Below are 23,005 nucleotides of genomic sequence, written 5' to 3'. Positions count from 1 at the left end.
AGAGCCTCTTGACCGCCTAGCAATGCATCTCAGCTGGAATCTTAAGCTCCATCTCAGATCTGACCATCACAAACAGCCTCTAATCATCGCTGACCACCTGTTGCAGGGCTAGTTACACTGATGATAACCATGTTGATGGTGTGATGGGCTTTCCGGGGTAAGTGGCGGAGGGTGAGGGGCCCATATTGGCCTGCCTGGGCTAGTGATTTATTGGCCTTGTTTCATCAGGAGAGCCGTGTATTGATTAGAGTCCTGCTCCGTTTTGCTGCCATTTGTCTTGTCCCTCCCGAACCGGCTGGCAGACAGAAATGCTTATGCTGACTACTACTTCTTCTTCTTCTTTCCCCCTTGCTCTCTCTCTCACACTGCACTTGGGCTCACCATAATGAAAACGCAGCCAGCCGCACAAGGCTGAAGCGCACATCCCATCAGAGACCGAATGTGCGAGGGGAAAATGGTGCAGAAAGAAGTGCAGATGCAGATCTACCTGTTGTATTCTTCTGTTACCTCCCATCTATAATAGACAGGCTTTCAGAGGCTGATTGCCACAGCGAGGGCTGTCGGAGATCAAGGAGCGTCCGGGTCTATCTCTAAAAGCAAGGCTGAATTCTCAGTTTGTCATTTTAAATAATTCACGTGGCTCGTTTTTAAAATTCTCCTCACAGCGTTCCTCCCTTCCCAGCTGTATGTCGTCGCCAGGCTCGCAGGCTTGAAATGCATTCCTGTCATTTATATATTTATAAAGCCTCATCCTGAGATTCCCTGTGTTGCGCCCTGGCTACCGGCGAGACCCCAAGAGCACTTGCACTGCAGTGTGAAGAGAATAATGAAAAGTGTGAGTGTGTGAAAAGGAAACAGAAAGTGTGAGTTAGTGCTTCTTGGTACTTCTGCTTTTACAGGCGGAAAAAAAAGAGAGAGATTTTCCACATGCCAGCAAAAGCACCCATTACCCGGCCTTGATGCACACCCGCATATACAGAGTTTCTAGTTAAGTAACTGGCTTTGAAGAGAACTGGATGAGCCCACGCTGGACTTTCCCATCAGTCCGCTGCAGGGAAAGAAATGAATCTTTGCTCAGCTCACCGGTGCCTGCGAGCAGAGCCATGGCCCTGCAGCTCAAACCGCCTGCCACCTCAGCAAACTGGATGCGCCGTAATGCACATTTAGTTTCCTTTTGTTCTTATGCTTTTCTGACAGAGCTAATGTTTTCTCTGTCCCCCTTTAAAACACAATTAATTGAGCGATAATTACAGTCCACAATGCTCAATGTTTAGCAAAAGATAATGTCGTCAGAGCCACAAGAGCTGAGATGCAGATTCGTGTTTTCGCACATCAGCATTTAGATGCGAATATCTGACGTTGAATGGTAGCTAGAACGCTTCCCTCTTTCCAGTTCTTCCTTCACCCCTCCCCCTCTTTTTCTTTCTGGGATGAAAGCCACAGTGCAGTCAAACTGATTAGTTTATCCAAAGACGCACCATGCAAAGGAGGAGACATGATGGTACCTAAATTAACGCAGTGGTGCTACTGCCCCTCCACCGTGGTAGCTGAAGAGCTGTTTTCGATGCTTGAGTGGAATCTCTCATCCATTTCTACTTTTAAGTAGTCATTTAATTACTGGCATACATTAGTGTATCCTGAATTGTTTTCTTTTAGAGGTGAGGATTTGAGATGTTATGTTTTTCCTGAGACTATTTGCTGAAAGAGTTTGCTATGGCTTCTGTTTCTTGTTGTAGTTATGCTTTTTGTGTTGTTGGCAAAATCCATGAAGTTGAATTAAATTTTAGTCATTTGAAATAGACGATGGCAGTAGTGATGACAGACTGCTTAATATGCATTGTATGTGTGTGTGTGTGTCTATATATACTGACAAAAGTCTTGTCGTTGATTCCAGTTGTAAGACCAACAAAAAATAACTTCTAGTTGATCACTTGGAAAAGTGGCAGAAGGTTGATTTTTCTGATGAATCGTCAGTTGAACAGCATCCCAATCATCACAAATACTGCAGAAGACCTATTGAACCTGCATGGACTCAAGATTCTTACAGATATCAGTCAAGTTTGGTGAAGGAACAATCATGGTTTGGGGTTACATTCAGTATGGGGGTGTGCGAGAGATCTGCAGAGTGGATGACAACATCAACAGCCTGATGTATCAAGACATTTGTGCTGCCCATTACATTACAAACCACAGGAGAGGGCAAATTCTTTAGCAGGATAGCACTCCTTCTCATACTTCAGCCTCCACATCATAGTTGCTCCAGTGCTCCAGGATTGGCCAGCCCAGTCACAAGACTTAAACATTATTGAGCATGTCTGAGGTAAGATGGAGAAGGCATTGAAGATGAATTCAAAGAATCTTGATGAACTCGGGGAGTCCTGCTAGAAAACTTTCTTTGCTACTTCAGATGACTCCAGATGAGTTATTGCAGGGATGTATGGATGCAGTCCTCCAAGCTCATGGGAGTCATACACAATATTAATTCTTTTTCCACTGCACCATGACTTTATATTCTATACTGTACATCCGTTCTGTTAAGTGACAAGACTTTTCTCTAAGCAAAGACCGACCGTAATGTCCTAATTAAATAATTCAAAATCAAGACATAATCATATTTTATTTTGGTAAAAAAAGCATAATCTAGAGGCCACTTTAAGCCACTTTTGATGCCAAATGATCAACCAGAAGTCAAGTTATTATTTGCTGTTCCTTAAACTTGGATAGGAGACAAGACTTTTGCCAGGTAGTCTATCTAGAGTCAATTTCAGTATGTGTATATTCAAGATGCTGTTTAGACACGTTCTGCTTTTGATACAGCAATGGTGCATATATGATATTTTTGTTGGCACATAAATTTGTCAAGATATTCACTTCATTGTTTATTCTAATCTCATACTGGAATGTGTTGGAGTTTATATTTGATTTTCTCATGACCTTTATTAACCCAAATGGGTTACTTTCCAGCATACTACTATTTAATCTTTTTTTTTTCTTTATATTTTGAAACAGTTCAATTGATGTCATGATGATGTTGTCTTGCTTTGTCTTTGTCTACAAAATCTAAATTTTAAAACCTTTTCAAAAAACACTTATCTGGAGTTTTGCTAAAAAGATACAAAGTGGCTTCAAAGTCAAGGCATTGGAGGTGTGATGCCGCAAACCTAATTGGAAAACAGGTTTTATAATTATATGAATCTTCAAAGGCACAATAGCATTCACAATATCTTTAACTTTCAAATCAAGAATGTTCAGAGTCAAATGCAGCAGTGCAGAAAAGGTCTTTTGTTCAAATCTGTATGGATATGCTGATACATGTATGGGATAATGCACACTGTCAGGGTTTATTTTGTTTTAATAGCTGGCTGACTGTACATTTTTACTGCTTATTGCATGACTACAAAAATAGATTAGTGAATGGATGTGGGATTGATTTGAGTTGAAATTGCTGTGTGAGAAGAAGGGATGCGTGGACTGATACAACAGAATGAAACTAGCGAGAAATCAGCCTTATGAAACAGATTGTAGCAGTCAATAAATATTTAACTGCAAAATGTGATTTTATTTAAAGCGATGTGTGGGAAATGTGCTGTTCAAAAACTCACATGCCTCTCATTCACCACAAATCCAAATTTGTGTGCTTTTGCACTTTTTTTTTTGCTTGTTTGACTTTAATTGCCTTATATAAGGCGCTTGGGAATTTAAGTCATGGCCCGTTTCAGGTGATAAATAAACAAAGCATACATTCAGAGCAAATGTAGTTTTTGAAAGAGTATAGCAGTGCTACTTAATAATATTTTCCATACCAGTGGGACCTGTGTGTACTTCTAGTTTCACAGTGCCTGTAAATGTGATTAATGAATCCAATGAAGACCATTGTCTCAAAGACACGTTCCCAGACTCGCTGACAGCAACCTGTCATCTCAAGTCACATTCTCTTTGTGCAGACAACAGCACATCGGCTTCCTCTTGTTTTCTCTCCCATCAGCTTATCCATAAACTTTCACCTCTCTCATATCCCTCTGTAATCTCACATGTCTCTGCAGACTCCGGCTGAGAACTGGACTTGAGCCAAGCAAGCGCAGACCAGTTGCATTTTCACTAGCAGCTGAGAGCAAGAACAGGCTTGCCTTTATCATTCTGTTTGTAAAAGTGAAAATAAATGTCTCAAATTGGACTGTTTTTAAATTGAGGAATTGTGTTTTTACTAAACAATTAGCTAATGCTACAGTTAGACACTTTGACAATTCAGTGATAATAAGAACAACAAAAATTACATAAAAAAACATATATCTGATTGTGATGTGCTTTGTGTGGGATTGTAATATACAGTATTAATATAACGTTGCTTGTCCCAAAGGGCTGTTCACACAGAAATGAGCTTTTGCCGTGGGGAAAAAAAACATGGGGTTATTAGATGCATGATTATTAGATGCAATTTAACATCTTTAAACTTGAGAACTGCTGATTGTTTTGCGTTCAATAGACCTTATTGTATCCCCTGGAGTAAGTAGCTCTACCTGGTTTTATGTCCATAAATGGACTATTGCATTAAAAATTGCTTAATAAAAACAAGAAGATATGCATGCATTTTGAAAATATGCATTAAACTTCTGCACACAACTGAGGATAAACTTTTTAATTTCACAAACTTTGATGGCAGGACATTAACTGAATAAATTTCAGCAAATTTATTTATTTATTTATTTTAACTGGCGCGCACACCCATTTTATACAGCAATCTGCTTTTCTTTTAGAACTGGGGCATGATGGGATATGGCAAACCAGCAGACTGATGTTTCACACCATCTGAAATGTTGGCTTGGTCATTCTAAAATGCTTTGGTCAAACTCTGTCATCAAAGTAGTTTTGGTTTTATTGCCTCCCAGTACTTTCTTAAGCAGCTGGGCTCCCAAAAAGCGGCCTTGCACCTCTAAAAGTCAGTTATAGGTGAGTTTATTGCATTTAGTCTTTTGTCTTCTGAGATGCAGGAAGTTTATAAGAAAAACCCCACAGTGGCTTCTCCTACCACAGCAAATTCCATTTTTCTTTTTGATGTTTTACACTATGTTATTAGGAAGTGGCCATTTTGTCTCTTTGAATCATTAGGTAGATTCATTCATTCCTTCATTTTCTGGTCGGCTTAGTCCCTTTATCAATCCGGGGTCGCCACAGCGGAACGAACCGCCAACTTATCCAGCAGGTTTTTACGCAGCGAATGCCCTCCCAGCATCAACTCATCTCTGGGAAACATCCACACACACAGTCATACACTACGGACAATTTAGCCTACCCAATTCACCTGTACCGTATGTCTTTGGACTGTGGGGGAAACCGGAGCACCCAGATGAAACCCACACAAATGCAGGGAGAACATGCAAACTCCACACAGAAACGGCAACTGAGATGAGGCTTTTATTTGAGATGAGGCTTTTTGAGATGAGACCTTTATGCTGAGAGGCGACAGCACTACCTACTGCGCCACTGCTTCGCCCCATTAGGTAGATTATTTGCAAATATTTTAAGCGATATTTCAGTTTTACACTAAAAATTTTTATAAACTTCAAAGTATTTAACAGTAAATATGAACTATATTTTACTTTAGGACAGTTTTGCAGTATTTTACTGTATTAAGTTGCATTATGCAAATTACTTTTTTACTGTAAAATATACTTATAATTCTGTAAATATACATATACAGCAATATAAATGGTGCTGTAAATATAAATACAGTTTTTTTGTTGTAATGATCTACAGTAAGTTGCTGGTGAACTGCTTCCGGTTAGTTACTGTAGAGTTGACAGGAAATTGTTAACAGTGTGCATATAACATTAACTCACATCTTAACATAGCAAGTGACATTAATTTAGTTGTGTCTGTATGTTTTTTTATTATTCTTAAAGTACTATTTTATGAATCCCTAAGGACCACAATGTCTGCTAAAAATCTGCTTTAAATTTTCTTCTGTGGGAAAAAAACTACATCTCATTCTTTTTTTATATAGTTATAATATATAAAAATATATAGTTTTTCTATTGCAGTTTCCAAATTTACATACAGATGTTAGGCCTGTCATAAGTTTTATGTAATTTCGGGTGCTTCATTTTTAATTTGTCGATTTTTAACTGCAGTTTGACACTTTCACTTTTATTCAGGAACATTTCATGCTTGCTCCCCCATGACAAACGAGATATTGGATGCGAGTTTGAACTGCTGGAAGAGTGTTGTTTTAATGGAATTTGATGCTACAAGCTGTATGGGGGGGAAAAAAGCCTGATCATTTCACGATGCAGCAGTCTGTGGTCCTTCACTGACTCGATAGGTGAAGAGATTATTGTCAAACAGCCGTGTGTGTATGAAACATCTTGCCACAAAATGCAGCGAATAGTCCTACATGATGTTAATAGTTTGATTAAGGTGCTGCTCTTCAATAATGCGACTAAAATATGCATACTTCATATGTCTTATTCTGATTTCTGTTTAGTTAGACTTTTGGCTTTAGTCAGATTAAGATAAAAAATTGCTGTTTACATGGTAGACTCTTAATCAGAGTATTGTCTTAATAGTATTAAATTCAGATTATTGGTGTCCATGTAAACATACTGCCTCTTAGTATATTAAAAAAAAACACTATAGTACTTACTATAAATTACTTTATCAATTTTTCTTGTGGATGTCTGACAAATGAAATAGATCCATCTAACATAAATTAGATAAGATTTATCTTTATTGTCATTACACATGTACAAGTACAAGGCAACAAAATGCAGCCTCTGTTACTTTTTAACCTGCATATAATTAAATGAAATATTGTAACGAATAAAATATTATGTATTCTTTGAAAGATAATGCCATTCTGTCATTATAAAATGAATGCATAAAATGGTCTTAAAATGACAATAAAATAATTTACAGTTCAGATTAAATATTATTTTATGCAGTGCATTTGCAAAAATTTTAATAAATTACAAGCACATATAAACACAACAGAACAAAAATAAAAGTTAAATAAACAGCGCTTTGTTTTTAAGGGCCATTTAACAGCATCCAGATATATAATCTGAACAAGCAAACGTTAAATAACAGGGCCCTATTTGTGTAAATTTTATTTATTGTACACAAGTTGAATAGCATTTTTTGGATACAAATGTCCTATTTCTGCTTTTTTTTCTTTTAAACACTTATATAAATATTTAACCCCCCCCCCCCCCCCAACCCCCGCCTCATCCCACCCACACATACACATAGCCAGTCTTCTTGTAAAATATATAACAGGACTGAGTGGGGGAATAATAATAATAATAATGAAATAAAAATAAATAAATGTATAAGATAATTAATAAATGAGAAAAAAATGTATATGTACATACAGTGGAAGTCAGAATTATTAGCCCTTCTGAATTATTAGACCGTCTGTTTATTTTTTCCTCAATTTCTTTTTAACGGAGAGAAGATTTTTTCAACACATTTCTAAACATAATAGTTTTAATAACTCATCTCTAATAACTGATTTATTTAGTCTTTGTCATTATGACAGTAAATAATATTTTAATAGATATTTTTCAAGACACTTCTTTACAGCTTAAAGTGACATTTAAAGGCTTAACTAGGTTAGTTAAACTCGTCAGGTTAGGGTTTTTAGGCAAGTTGGTATATAACGATGGTTTGTTCTGTAGACTATTGAAAAAAAATAATTATTTATTATTCTGACTGCAACTGTACATATACTTATTTAAATAAAGTGATAATAATACAACAATGGGGAAAGTAAATTAAATAAGTAAATAAATAGATAAATAAATAAAAAATTGCATTAGTTATATCAACAATAACAGAAATGTGCTACCTACTTCTTGGTTATTGAGGTTTCAGTTGTGCTAAGGTTGGACCAATGACTCTAGTTTAGGGTATGACAATAAAAATGGCCATCATTGTATAAATTATTTTATATAATAATAATAGTAATAATAATAATAAAAAAAAGGATATTTAAAAATATCTTTTAATTTTTAATAAATAATCTATTCCTGCGATAAGACTATTGCAGATACACACATTGCAATGTTTATGCTCAAAAGATATATTGTTCAGCCCTATATGGTACATAGGGTTTTTCCTCATTGGGTACACAAAAGAACCAAACATATAGGAGTCCAAAAGTTGTAAAAATTACATAAAAATTCCATAAATAAATGAATATGGAAATTACATTAAGGATTCAAAGACATCCTAAAAACAATCAAAGCAGTACACTCAAAATTGTTTTGTATACAATCAAAATGAAATCAGATAATACTGATTTGTTGCTTTTTAATTGCATTAATTGTGTATTTATTTAATTTATTATTGTTATTTTTTTTATCCAACTTGTTCTCCCGCAAACTATATACATATGAAACCAAGCTGACTAGTTTAACTTCAAAATCGAAGTCATTATCTTGAATAATATAGAATTGAATAATCTCCCCCATTCCCTATTCCCCATGTCTCAAGCAAAAGCCATCAGCATCGGCATTACTTCCAGAAAGCCATCAGCGAAAACTCATCTCACACATCATTTGATCTTGCAACATGCAGAATCCCCAGATGAAGTTTACTTTATTTTCCTTCCGTCCTTTTTTTAGTCTTTCTGTCAGTGAGGCCATGTTAATATAGGCCAGGCCACAGTACAGAGTGTCTAATACCGCACCGCTGCTCAGACTCCTCTCACTACAAGTCTTCACTTCACCGTGTCGTGCTGCTATTAATATCCTCCCGGTGCCACCCTGTATTCTGCACATGATGGAGAATGAAAGACTTAGGAGTCAGTACTAAAACGCATTGTAGTATCTGCTGTACTCCGAGGTGCCTACGATCACTATAAAATGTGATGAATTAAAGTGGTTAAGCCTTTTATTATCAGGTAATGTGCAGAATGTACTGAAGCAGCAGCTGAAGTCCTAATGTAACGCTGATGATGTGTTGATTCTGTATCGCTTGATGGATTTTTCCTTTTTTCCTTTCTTGAAAGCTCGATGTAAATCAGATATAATGATGTTCTGTGCCAGACAAATTGATCCTTAAAGTTTGCTTTGTTAACGTAGGGCTGATGTCGAAAGAATATCGTTTTTGTTCACTTGTGGGAACTTCAGCTCTCACTTATGTAACCATGTTAAAACTGAAGCCAGATAGCTTGTTTTATTTGGCTTCAAGCTTGCTGAATGTTTCTTTGCTTTCATAAAGCTCGGAGATGACACAGTGAGTGCTGCCCACGTCCTTTATAATAGTTCAATAATGCAGTGATCATAATTGGATGTTTCTACACATCTTTTAATATACACTTGTTTTTTCCTGTGTTGAAGAAGTGTGTGGTTTTCTCATAGTGCATTGGTAAACAGAGCTGAATTTTTATTTTTTTTTGCGAGTTCTACTGTCAATAATATATTTTTAATTGAATTTAGTTTAATTTAATTTAATTTTAGTTTTAATTTTAAATAAATTTATATTTTAATCTTTTATTTTATTAAAGTTTTTTACTCGTTAAATGCAATTCAAAATCCATTACAGTACAAAATTTTAAACTGGTTTCATATTAATCGCTAAAGGTTAAAAAAACAACTTCATTTAATAAAATTCTCCATCCAAACTAGCATTTTCAGCCCTTTCAGAAGTTTATTGTTCATCCTGATATGTCAAAATTGGTGTAAAAAGGAACTACTGAAATCACTGTGCTGGCAGCTAGCTCTCTGCATCTGTCACATGGTCGCCCACTGAAGCTAAGCAGGGCAGCGCCCAGTCAGTACCTGGATGCGAGACCACATGGGAAAGCTAGGTTGCTGCCGGAAGTGGTGTTGGTGAGACCAGCTGGGGGTGCTCAATCCCTAGTATATTGATGGGGACTCTATACTACTCAGTGAGCACCATCTTTTGGATGAGATGTAAACTGAGCTCCTGTGGTCATTAAAAAAATCCCAGGATGTCCCCAAATTTGGCCACTGGCCTCTGTCCATCATGGCCTCTTAACCATCCCCAGCAAGTTGACATGTCAACTGTTTTAAACCATTCCTAAGCACTATGTTTGGTGTTTTTAGGTGCAAAGATGCTTAATGCGTGAATGCGCATGTGGTGAACATTTTGCCGTGAAAACTGGTCGCACAACATCAATTTTATGCACTCGCACAAATGTTCCCAAATATATTTTTAAGGGTCGCATAGATAAAATTTTGGGCTCATATGTGACTAAAACAGTGGCAATTCTGAACCCTGAAGTAAATAGGCAAAATATAAGATGAGATTTGTTTTATTGATGATATCACCATCGATTACTCGACGTCAACTCGACTTTGATAAAATAAAAGTTGACTTCCAAAAATCTAATATATATTTTCTAATATCTAATTATATATATATATATATATATATATATATATATATATATATATATATATATATATATATATATATATACACATAGGACATAATATAAACATAGGACTTTCAACTTTCTAAATCCCTGTAATGGAATGTAATATGTGCTACCAAGTATTACCAAATATTGTATTTTGTGACACCAGAAAATAAACGACAGAGCAAAATATAAAATAATATGAGTTCAATTTTGTCTACAGCATACAGTATATGGTAATATTGCACAGCCCTTAGCTGTTGAATCTGATTTACTTTGTTTTTGCGGTTGACAAACTCTGTTATACCCAACGAGAGCTCTTTAGGTCTCTAAAACATGCCCTTTTGGACTCTCTCAACGTGGCCCTGCTGTTAGCATCAGGTTATGAGAGCAGTGAGTGGGTGTTGCATAGTTTAATACAGCCTTCACAAAGCCACTTACGCTTTACTCCAAGTCTTTAAATCCGTGCAGTTATTCTAAGCGTTCCAGTCCTTTTCCCTTTTTCCCCATCAGTGCTCTTAATTAACACCTCCTTTTTTCAGTGTAGCAACAATCTTGTTCCTCTGGCAACCCGTGTCTCCATTCTGCCACGCGGAGAATCGAGTTTGCAAATGATTATGCAAAAACAGTAGTAGACCATTTGTTTGTGGTGGTTGTTACAGGAGTGGACCGGTCACGTGCAGCTCCTCATCAGCTCTCGGCCACAAAATCTCAGCTGACATCCACTTTCAGGAGTATTTAGAAGCTCGTTGTTCACTCAGTCATTCACACTTGACTTGAAGCCTGTTCTTCTGCTCTCTGCCTGTCACTGTCACTTTGATGCCTTGCCTTCTTGCCCTGTTTTCTCAGTGTTTGATAGTCTGCTGCTCTGAATGTCATTGGTGAAATATCACTGCAGATATATACCACTTTATTTGCCGAAATGGTTTTGTTTAATGCTGGAGATTTAGTTCACATAGGCTTCTGGAAAAGAGTCTGGGTGCCGATGGACGCCTGAAAGCTGGGCTTGTGTCTCCTGTTGCTATTGGGCTCATTTGAAATGCAAAATGTGCATTCTTTCATGCATGAGGATGAGGAAGTGCATCGTATGGAAATCCCCTGTCCACATACGGAACTTGCAAAAAAGGTGTGCAGAAGTCTCAGCACAACATAACGCTTAATGGAAGGATGTGGTGTTATTTGGGTTGGACTTTCCTTTGGGCCCTTCCTTGCATTTGCCTGTTTATCTGTTTTTTCTCTCAATCAGAACCTATTATAGCCACATTTAAATATTCAGGTCAGTGTATGGGATAATAGACTTATGAAAATAGCTTAAAACAGTACTAAATAGGGTTCTTTGTAGGGCTGCGCATATTTTGCAAATATATCATTATAACGCTAATAGTAGATACGAAATATACACTGAAAAAATGAGTCATTGAATTTACGCATTTTTCTAAGGTAAATGTTTGCTAACTATTTATATGGGCTGACTTTAAACAAACAAATTAAGTTAAACGTTATTAAATTTTAAGCTTAAATTCAGCCCATATAAATAGTATATAAATTGTTTGCAACCACTTACCTCAATAAAATGAGTAAATCAAATGAATAATTTTTTTAATTCTATGCAGACATGTTTGACAAATTACTTTTATTTCATGTGTTGGTTGTTTGACTAATTTTAACTAATCAGATGGGGCCTAAAGTTGAACCCAGAGCTGAAAATAAACATTTCATAGTAGGGCTGTGCAATTAATCCAAAATCTGGTTTCGATTTTGGCTTCTAACGATTTAAAAAAATCCATTAATCGAGATAAACGATTATTCCATCATATACCGCCCCCTTTCCAGGCGTACACATTTGTTGCTCTGTTCCACGTGAAAATGACTAAAAGCACGTACTGTAATGTAATGTCTGCAGCACGGGATGTGCATCATTCATATTTTTAAAAGTGCGGAAGAGCACATGCTCTGTGTGTGTGCGTGCCGCGCTTAGCCTTGGACAGGCTCAGAGATGAGCAGAGCACACACATCTAACACCATCTCAATGTGAGCGCCTTAATTGTCAAATACATGCACATTTGTGTCAGAGCACAGTGCTTAGTAATTATTCATATTAACCCTCATTTTTGTAATAAACAAACAAGTTGAGAATCAAAAGACATGTGAAAGAGAAACTATTAAAGTGACAACAAGCAATATCCCTGCTATTAATCACTATTAATCATAAATTAATTTACTATTAATCAAACAACAAAAGGAGAAAATGTATATCTCATACATATACACATGATTCCCAGTACTGGGTTGCAGCTGGAATGGCATCCACTGCGTAAGACTGGATGAGTTGGAGATTCATTTCGCTGTGGCAACCCCTGATGAATGAAGGGACTAAGCAGAAGGAAAGTGAATGAATAAATGTAGCAAAAAAGACTGAATACATGAATACATGACAATTGATATAGAACAAAAAGTAGTAAAAACCAAGTTCCAGTTAAATATTTTCAAAACCCTCTATGATGCCTTTATGCTCATCATTATGAGTGTGTTTTGTTAAAATTAAGTTAAACTTTTATCTGCTGATAGTGAGATGGTACGATTTCTCAACATGTAGTAAATTAAAAGTAATAATTAAGAAAAAATATTGATGATAATCATTCAATTCAATATCTGTTACTTACACTGTGGAAAAGATGAGCTGGTCATACATGAACAGAAAAAAAAATATTATTGGTAGGAAACAAGTTACATTTTGAACTTTAAATTTATAGACATTTATTTAAGAAAGAATTCACTTACCTGCTGAGAGAGTGTGGACTGTGTGTGTAGTTGATGCTCAGGCCTCAGAAAACCACTAATGAAGTGCATTGTCAGTTCCAAAAGTGTAAATCAAAAGGTGGGAAATTAAGAACCCTGAACTCCACAAGAAAAAACATTTCTGCATAAAAATGTTATTCAGCATGATACAATTATAAACCGAAGCATTATTATATTCAAAGAAAGAACCTTTTAAAAACAACTTTATTTAACATGTAGGGTCAGACTGAGCTTGATATTCATATATCTGATATTCATCATCATTTCACATTGTACACACATAAAATCAAATCTGCTCAATTTTTTCTCTGTTCACATGGCTTTTAGGCCAACAGAGAGCTCACATTTAGATGCATTCTCATTCTTCACATTTCAGTATTTAATTCAATGCATCTCCCGTGGGATGTAGCATGGTCGCCCCCACTTACCACCTTAACAAGATTTATGAATCACAGTTGATGTGAACAAGTCATATGTGAACGTTAATAAGGCTTCATCTCTATTTAGCCAGACTAAGGAGTGTTGATTAAATTATTTTAAAATTTTCAGTTTAACATTTCTTATATTAGATTTAATGATATAAAACTTAATTTTCCATCAAGGTTGTGGCCAGTAAAAACGATGGTTTCTAGTACAACCATTGAGCAAAAAAAATTGGAAGAGTTTTATGTCTAGCTCGTTACAAGCTTTATGAAAACATGAAACGTATAGTGTTGCATGACCTGAGTTTCCTTTTAAAGCAACTTATGTTCACCTCTACTAAAATCTTAACCTTAGTAATTTAGTTCATTTTTGATTCTTCTTTGCAATATTTTAGTTTAATTTGTGTAAATAGACAAGTCTATAGGATTGTCATCTCATCATAAACTACTTCCCGCTGGTTTCGCCACCCATGTGCTTTGTGTCAGGCTGTAGGTGAGAAGTCATATGGCATGCGACTAGGAAAGCACCACAAATCACTTTATTCTTTAATCTGAATCTTGTGTATCATTGGCCTCTGGGTTTCACTTTTCGAGGATGGCCTGCTCGTGGTAGATTTACAGCTGTACTCTTTCCATTACTTAATTATTAATTTAGCGCAGAGGGTGTCCAAACGGTGGCTCGCCGCCTGTTCCTATGTGGCCTGGGGGATGTTTTAAAAATAGAACAGAATTTGGTTTGCCATTGTGAAATTATTTGAAGTTCTAAACGCTTGTTTTATCTGTGACATACACACAAAATCTCAACACTTTACCTCCACCACTGCATTCCATCAGTTTGCCTTCTGGTCACATGACTTGTATCTGTTATTAGCTGTCATCAGAATGCTTATTGTAAATGAAGTGATATATAAATGGACTGTACAACTGTTGTATAGTTGTACTTGCAAATGTGAACCTTATTATTAATCCTTGTAACTGATTTTGTTGGTTTTAGGCAAACTCAGATGTGCCTTTTGGACATTTTTTTTGGAACAACTTTACCATTTTTACTCGCATACATTTCAAAGTCCATTAATTCTTACGACTACTACATTAAAAGTTTATATTTAATAAAATATTGAGGGTTTTAAATGACATTATATTTTCAGCAGCCATTGAATCTTTAGTGTTTTATAATTCTTCAAATATCTACTGATATACTCATTTGGAAATCAATTATACTGATTTAAAAGTTGTTTTGACACACATTGTCAGGATGTATTAATGAATACAGTAAATGTCTTTTTATTGTAGATATATTGCATAGTTGATCTATTTAATGCATTTTTGCTGAACAGCATTTTGATCAGCAATTGAAATGACCAAACTAACAACCAATATGGTTCTTAATTTTGATTGATACAATGAAATTCTGATATCGATATAAACCAGTGGTACTCAAGCTTTTTTCATTAAGTACCACCTCAGAAAAAAATGGTCTCTCCATATACCACCATAATGAAGAGGCGGATTAATTCCTATTATTAAGAATATTCATCATTGTCAGCCACTTTAAACTATAAATAGTTTCAATATGAACACTGTACTGTGCTTATAAGTAAAAACAAAACAAAAAAGTTAACTTTTAAAATGTGCTTATAAAAGTTAATTAAAAATGGTAGGGTACTGTTTTTAAAGTACTGCTGTACTTGCATGTAAATTATTAACAAATAGTAACCTATTCAGCAAAACCTGGAAATGTTGCTTGGAAAAAATGTAGGCTTTATGTCATCATATTCATATATAAACCGTTTCTGATACATTTTGAAATATGTTAAATGGACACACATCCTATTTGTATGTTATTTTGTATATCTTTAAAATCGAAACATTACCTTGTATTTTAAAATAATTAATTTGGAATTATTTAAATTAGAAATTAGATTTGCTTACTGCGCGTCCTTTACAGTACATGTGTCAGAAAAGTGAGTGATTAAATACACTGCTTGACCAATTCATATGTGTTTTATCCATTCATACATGCAGAATTTCCATGATTTGAGATCTCATCTTAAGTGGACCGTGGAGTTTGTGTTTAACGCACATAGAGACTAACTTTAATTAGGCTATCTAGCGTCAAGCAAGGTGAAGTTGCTATGTTCTGTGTCTTACGACATTTGAATCACATCCAGATAAGTTAGCCTAAATCTGAGGTAACAAGTTAATTGAAAGCCACGATGATTTACAAAACTTAATATATCGAAAACACGCATTATTTTACACTAATATGAACACACATTTAACACAATTGGGATAATTACTTTACCAATGATGCAGCATGGGGAGATTCCTGAGTTTGCAGTAACTGAAATGCCAACACAACAGCACCGGTCTGCAAAAGCACTTTTTTAGCATGTATGATGTGATCGTACGCTTCAGGGAACTGCCGGTGCTGATCACATCAGTGTAATCGTTCACGTCAAAAGGTTAAAAGTGTGTTATTATTACTAAATTTTTTTTTCATTATTTAGCATTTCTCTACATACCACTAGAAGGAAGCCCACACACCACAGTTTGAGAACCACTGATATAAACAATATTTAAGAGCCCGCATTCCATAATAGTACTTAGTACTTTTTTAGTACAACCTCCAAGCAAGCTGTTTTGTTTCTAAATTGGGATGTAGACACACTGCCGATCACTGATTGGTCTGAGAGAATTATCACTACCTGCATTGGCTTTGCAATATGACACACCAAAACTTCTATATTTAAATAGTCAGCAGCAGCCACTGTTGTATTGTTGGTCTGCATGACTAAACCAATTTATACCATCACAAGAAACGAACACCTGAAATGGCAGCATCTTGGTCAGTATAACAGGTCCAGACTAAGCATAGGCCAGTATAAGATTCTGACAGATGATGTATGATAACCTTGGATAAAAATATCACGGTTTTGTGGTATTGTGATTAATGCTCTAAAATATGTTCTTTTTGAAATGTCTTGGTAAAAAAACTAAACTTTTTTTTTTTCTTTTGAACACAATATATTTTATATAGAGAAATATTTAAAATATTTTGGAACAGTAAACATGTCAGCCTAAATGAATTATTGACTTTTGCTGTATTCATTTGTTTCAAAAACTAATTATTTTATTATTGTATATGATGTATTTTTAAAAATTAAAAATGATATTTTTTGTATATGTTTTCTGCTGGAGATACTGTTGTCCTAAAAAAAATAAATAAGTAAATAAAAATGACCTTAGGAATAGTATTGCAGAAAATTTTGATGGTTTTAAAACCTTGACTTTTCCAAAACCACGGTATACCTTGAAAATGGTTATCATCTCATGTCTAGTTCAGACATCTAATTGGTAGCTAAAGAGTAAATTCAATGAAAATGTTTTTCAGGTCACAGCTGTATAGATGCGCAAATATAGCTATAATCCCACCCATTTTAAGCAGTACTAAACTTTGGGGTAAATGCAAACTGAGCATAACTGAACTGAAGCAAGTCAGGCTGTGTTGTTCTGAATCATACCATACTGTACAGTGGAAAAACAGAGTTAGAATGGTCAAAAAGTATCCCCTTCATTACCAATATGTACTGAAAGGCAAGAAAATTATGACAACAGAGTTTCCCCTGTTGAGCAGGGTCGTAAACGCCTCTGATTGGCTGTTGTGTTCACAAGCTTAACTGTGATTGGCTACAATGATCATGGAGAGGAAAACACTTGATCATGGAGAGGAGAGCACTTGAAAGCCACATCTATCTGCTGATCTGTGCAGATATACGAGTTATCCAGTGAATGACTTCAGAGCAATAGCCAACTACTTCCGAGGGCTGCGTATCTGTGATGTAGGTCATCACGCAAACCGCTGGTTGTTTTACTGCACATAAACATCATTTGCTACCAAACGGTGTAATATCAAAATATTGGAAGTGTTCAAAAATCACGGAAGTCCAATAAGTTCCAATGATGCTCTGAATGTTTACTACCTTCATATTGCCTAGATATGACTCTGTTCCCTGCTTCAGGAGTAAATCTGTGGGATTATGTTTCATCGTTTTATCATCTGCCTGGCAAAAATCATAAATCCATAAATCATAAATCCAGAGAAATGATATGATTTACAGCAATCAATTGTTAATTCAGCTGTTATTGCATGCACAGCAGAGTGGTGGATAGAGGTCACGCTATCGCACCTTCATCTTTCAATCCACTCTTTATTTACTGCTGAGAAACAGCGAACGTGAAGCGCAACAGCTTAGGGTTGGGAAGTGTATTTATAAGTGATATATCACAGACCATTTCCCATCCCATTGCTCAACTGCGATGCAATCAATCATTTGCAGAGAGAGTTACTCCATCAGAAGCTGACTCTGTGTTTTTCTGCAACTTTAAAACGTTTCATCAGAATATTCATTACAGTTCCAGGTGCCTGGGCGGCAGGAGCAGCTCAGCTTGGCAATTTTGTCTGGAAGCCTCATTTATTTTACCTGAAAATAAAATATAAAGGCTTAAAAGGGAAAAAAAGAGAGGCAGCGAAATCATGACCCATAACTGCGCAGTGTGTGGTTTGTTCATTTATCAAATGTAGCATTGTGTGAAATGCAGACTAATTAAAAAGAAGAAAAAAAAAATAACGAAATAAACAAGCTCAGGATGTGCCTCTAAATGAAAGTGGTTGAATGCAGACAGATCAAACATTTTTCAATCTGTAAATATTTTCTGCTTGTATGTTAAATGTTTGCTTGCAAGTTAGCTGTTAAATGTTAATAATTGTTTTAAAAGCCTTTTCTATTGTTTAGTGAAGTGTTTAGTCTTAAGTTGAAGAGATACTTTACCTAAAATACAAATGCATCATAATGTTATGCAAAGGTAGTGTATTGTTGTTTTATTTGTTCTTGGTGAAGGAAAACAAATTGACTATTTTATTTTATTGTTATATGGTGGCACGGTGACTCAGTGGTTAGCACTGTTTCCCCACAGCAAGAAGGTCACTGGTTTGAGTACCAGCTGGACCAATTGGCATTTCTGTGTGGACTTGCATGTTCACCCTGTGTTTGCGTGGGCTTCCTCCGGGTGTTCCGGTTTCCTTCACAGTCCAAAGACATGTGTAATAAGTGAATTAAATGAACTAAATTTTTCATAGTGTATATGAATAGCTATGTTTCTGTCCAAAAAAAGAGAAAAAAACGATAATTAACTTTATGCGCAAAACTGAATTATCGCATAAAAGATGTTCGAATTACATATCGTTTTTCATCCAATGAGTCAAAGCGTACAAAATCGTCACTTCCTGATAAACTGGCGCCAAATATCAACGGGTAAAATGCAATTTGCAGCGGAAATGGAAAATGCTGCATCAATCTTTTCTTCATTTTGTAACTGACTGGCATCTCAAAAGGGAATCCCGACTTGCAGTGAATGCATAGTGGCATTTGAAGATGTGAGATGCGGAGCACAGACGCTCTTGATTCTGGAGATCATGAATAATATATTAACACTAATAGTGAAATGGTTAAGGCCAGGGCTTAACATTAACTTTTTTGACCACCAGCCACTGTGGCTAGTAGTTTTTCAACATTACTAGCCACTCGCCATTTTCACTAGCCACAATTTTATTGTTGGGAAAATATATTTTATACACATAAATATGACTTTGACATACTAAAATTTTTTTATATATATTTTTTTATTTAGTTAGAGTTATCTCTACATGTCTCCTCATTCATTTCTCTTTTTGTGTGTCGTGTATTAGCTTGCTCAATAATCATGAGCAAATGGGTCAGGGTTTGATATATTACAATTAGTTTTCATAATTTTCAGAGCCCAAAATGAAGGATTTACCCAATTTATCTCTGACCACACCATAAATAAACAGTTAATTATTTCTTAGCCACAAATTTTAAATGTGTGAAAACATGCAAAATATAGCTGAATACTATACTTTTTATTTAACAAAACATTTGCACAGTCATATGTCCTGGCTAAAGGTCCCAGATCAGCAGTTAACTACATATAAATGGGGAGTTATTCTCCCATTAAAGCAATGTTATTGTACAAAAATGATAATTAAACTATATTAATGCAAAAGAAAGCAGGTAAAAAAACATACTGTGTGATAATGAAAGGATGATCACACACGCATGGTTAATGATAGACCCATAAATTATCTTTTCAAAGAATGGTTAAAGCGAAAGCAACTGGCGCTGCTTACAATAAGTCAACTCTGGAACTCTTGAAAGCAGCAAGACAAGACTGTAGGTGCGTGTTCCTCCCCTTTTGTTCAGTCTATTTGAAAGAGAATCGATCGCATCAGTTGTGTTTCTAGACACAGTTGCTTCACAAAAGGAAATGGCGTTATAAACAGTCGCGTGCATCACATCAGCTGTTAGCGCGAGTGATTATCCTCTCATTCGGTATTCACCTGCTTTGCTCACGCGAAGTTGCGAACGCAATTATTTTTGTCAGTCGTGTTGCTTCTCGATCGCCTGTGCATGCATATTGGACCATCCTTATTGTCGAACCCTGCTTTTAAGAATTATTATTTGGGAAAATTATTTTCAACCAGACAAAGTGGCTAGTGGGAGTGTCTGTCTTACCCGCCACCGCCGAAATCTACCCGCATTTGGCGGGTTGGCGGTTGTTAATGTAAAGCCCTGGTTAAGGCATTTTAGATTGACCAAAACAACATTTCAGATATTTTACAGTGTGCTCAGCCTGCTGGTTTGTCCATTTACACACGTTTTTATCATCACATGATCTCTTATAACTAAATCACTTGACCTTTTTTTAATGTGCTAACTGATATTTGTTTGGTAAAAGTGTTTGAATCGCAGTTTATGTGCATCTTTTCTCATTGAAAAAAAAAGTTTATCCTACTGCGCATGTTTTTTATGCCCATTTTCAAAATTTATGCACTTCTTGGCATTTCCATCATCTGTTTTTTACTGCACATATCCAAAATGCGCATAAAAATAGGTGGATGGAAATGTAGCTAATGATAGTGTATGTGTGTTTCCCAGTACTGAGTTGCAGCTGGAAGGGCAAACGCTGCGTAAAACATGCTGGAATTGTTGACGGTTCATTCCACTGTGGCGACCCCTGATAAATTAGTGACTAAGCCAAAGCAAACTGAATGAATTAATGAAATTGTTATATTAATTTCAGTGGGTATCTTCTGTAAACTGTGGTTAAGGTGGCCAGTCATTATTATTTTCCCAGGAAATTACAAAGGAAAATAACAACAAGAAACTTTCCAGCTTCAACCCATCCAATGTTTTAATAGTTTTCTTTTGTTTGTTTCTATAGGAGGAATATCAAGCAGCATTAGGCAGAATAAATATACAAATGTTTTATTCTTTGGGCTAAGCTAAAAATTATAATCAGGCTAGTGACTTGCGTGCCTGCAGTCATGGCACACTTCTGCTTTCTTCTGATGTGAGTGTCGGCCTCAAACACGCAGTGATCTGTGCATCCGAGTAAGTGGTCAGCAGATGTAATGCTGGCACAGGCTGAATGCCGCTTTATGTTTCCACTAAAATCACAGCAAACTGAGGGCTGAGCCACTGCTGTGCTTGTGCGTTTATTTAGAGCAGTGTAAACATAATGTGTTTAAAGCCTAATTTGATATAGTAATGATACGCTTTACTTCTTTTCCCTAATGTCATGTTTATTCAGTGGCAGCTGCATCGGGTCTCGATTGAGCAAACGATGTTTGTGTTATTGATCCGTTGCTGCTTTAGACAGTAGGGCAGAGTGGGGTAAGCTGTGCCATATTTTTATTGATTTGACCTCTGGTCAAGGAGAAATGAGAATCCCTCGGATTCGTTAATGAAATTGCTGTTGACAGGTCCAGTGTAATATATTTCCTCCATTTGGATGCTAAGCTCAAAGTTTTGCCAGAATCAGACTAGGCATTCACAATACATTGTGCACACCATAACGTGCACATCCACAAAAATCATATCACAATCTGTGCAATGCTGAGTCAGGATTAAAGTTGACTGGGAACTGCAATTCAGAGCACATTTTATTTGTGGAGATCTGGCATTTTGTAATTTTTAACCATAATAGTCTCGAAGTTCATCTGCAAGTGTTTTTAAGACCTGCGTAAGCATTTTAAGTGAGTTCAAAAACAACCAAGCACAAGAAGTTACAGTATAATGTTTGTAGCTATATAAAATGTAAACTATATTCAATTATTTATGCTGTAGAGACTATTTAGTGTTATTTTAAATTTTGATTATTCCGTTTCTAAATCTGAATACTGTAAACTGTACACTTTTTATCAAAATGTATTTTTGCTACAAAAATATACCACATGGTCTAAAATTATGAACTTTTTAGCACAATTTAATCTGGTTAAATGGTATTTAAATCAGTAAAAATCACATAATAACATAACGTTGATGTTTTTTCTATTATTATGCAGCACTAGATGTGACTGAATGATATTTTTGTCTGTTGCTATACATAGACCATTATTATGTAGTTTTTAACTCCTTTAAGTCCATAATTTCTCACCAGTCAACATTTGGTGCTTTTAAAGACATTTACAATGTCATTGAAAAGGGAATTTCCTGACTTCTGGGGGCATATATCACGTTATAATCCCTCTGTGGTGATCAATAAAGTAATGTAAAAATTTTATGTAAGTTAGGGCTGCTCGATTTTGGGAAAAATCGTAATCACGATTATTTTGGTCATAATTGTAATCCCGATTATTCAAAATGATTATCACTTGAAGTCAAAATTATCAGCGCTCCTGAGAATTTTTTTTTTTTAATAAACATTTCCCAAATGATGTTTAACAGAGCAAGGAATTTTAACAGTATTTCCTCTAATATTTTTTCTTCTGGAGACCTTCCGGAGACCTGGAGAAAGTCTTATTTGTTTAATAAAATCAGGTTTAAATATAAAAAAACGATTTTAAGGTCAATATTATAAGCCCCCTTAAGCAATATATTTTTTTGATTATCTGCAGAAGAAACTACTGTTATACAATGAACTGTCTAATTACAATAATTAAGCCTTTGAATCACACTTTGAATCTGAATGCTTGTATTTTAAAAAATCCAGTAAAATATTATGTACTCTCATCATAGCAAAAATAAAATAAAACACTTATTAGAAATGAGTGATTAAACTTGTGTTCAAGAAATAAGTTGAAAAAAAATCTTCTTTCCATTAAACAGAAATTAGAGAGGAAAGGGTTGCTAATATTCAGGAGGGCTAATATATCTGACCTCAGTAATACAGAATAATCGTTATTTTCCACCCTGCAAAGTAAAGAGAAATAACTACAATAGAATAAAAATATGTAAAAAACTATGCTTTAAGCATCTTCACTGTCAGAAAAACACTTCAGCTACAAAAGTCCTTCAGTCAAGAGCAATGAGGGATTTTGAGG

General features: G+C 35.6%; 1 protein-coding gene and 1 long non-coding RNA gene across 6 annotated transcripts in view; one reads left to right on the top strand and one right to left on the bottom strand.

Moving 5' to 3' along the window:
• Positions 1 to 23,005, top strand: part of atp11c (ATPase phospholipid transporting 11C (ATP11C blood group)) — a 129,139-nt gene that overhangs the window by 16,416 nt on the left and 89,718 nt on the right. The gene's annotated exons all lie outside the window — the stretch shown is intronic.
• LOC141377550 (uncharacterized) lies at positions 4,122 to 18,872 on the bottom strand. The gene is made up of 2 exons (XR_012389854.1): positions 18,703 to 18,872; positions 4,122 to 5,299 (listed from the first exon to the last, which is right to left on the bottom strand). It is a non-coding gene; the product is annotated as an uncharacterized lncRNA (long non-coding RNA).

This window comes from Danio rerio, chromosome 14 (genome assembly GCF_049306965.1).
Source record: "Danio rerio strain Tuebingen ecotype United States chromosome 14, GRCz12tu, whole genome shotgun sequence".
NCBI lineage: Eukaryota > Metazoa > Chordata > Actinopteri > Cypriniformes > Danionidae > Danio > Danio rerio.
The sequence above is the reverse complement of the archived record's forward strand: the minus strand, read 5'-3'. Positions and strand labels throughout refer to the sequence as shown.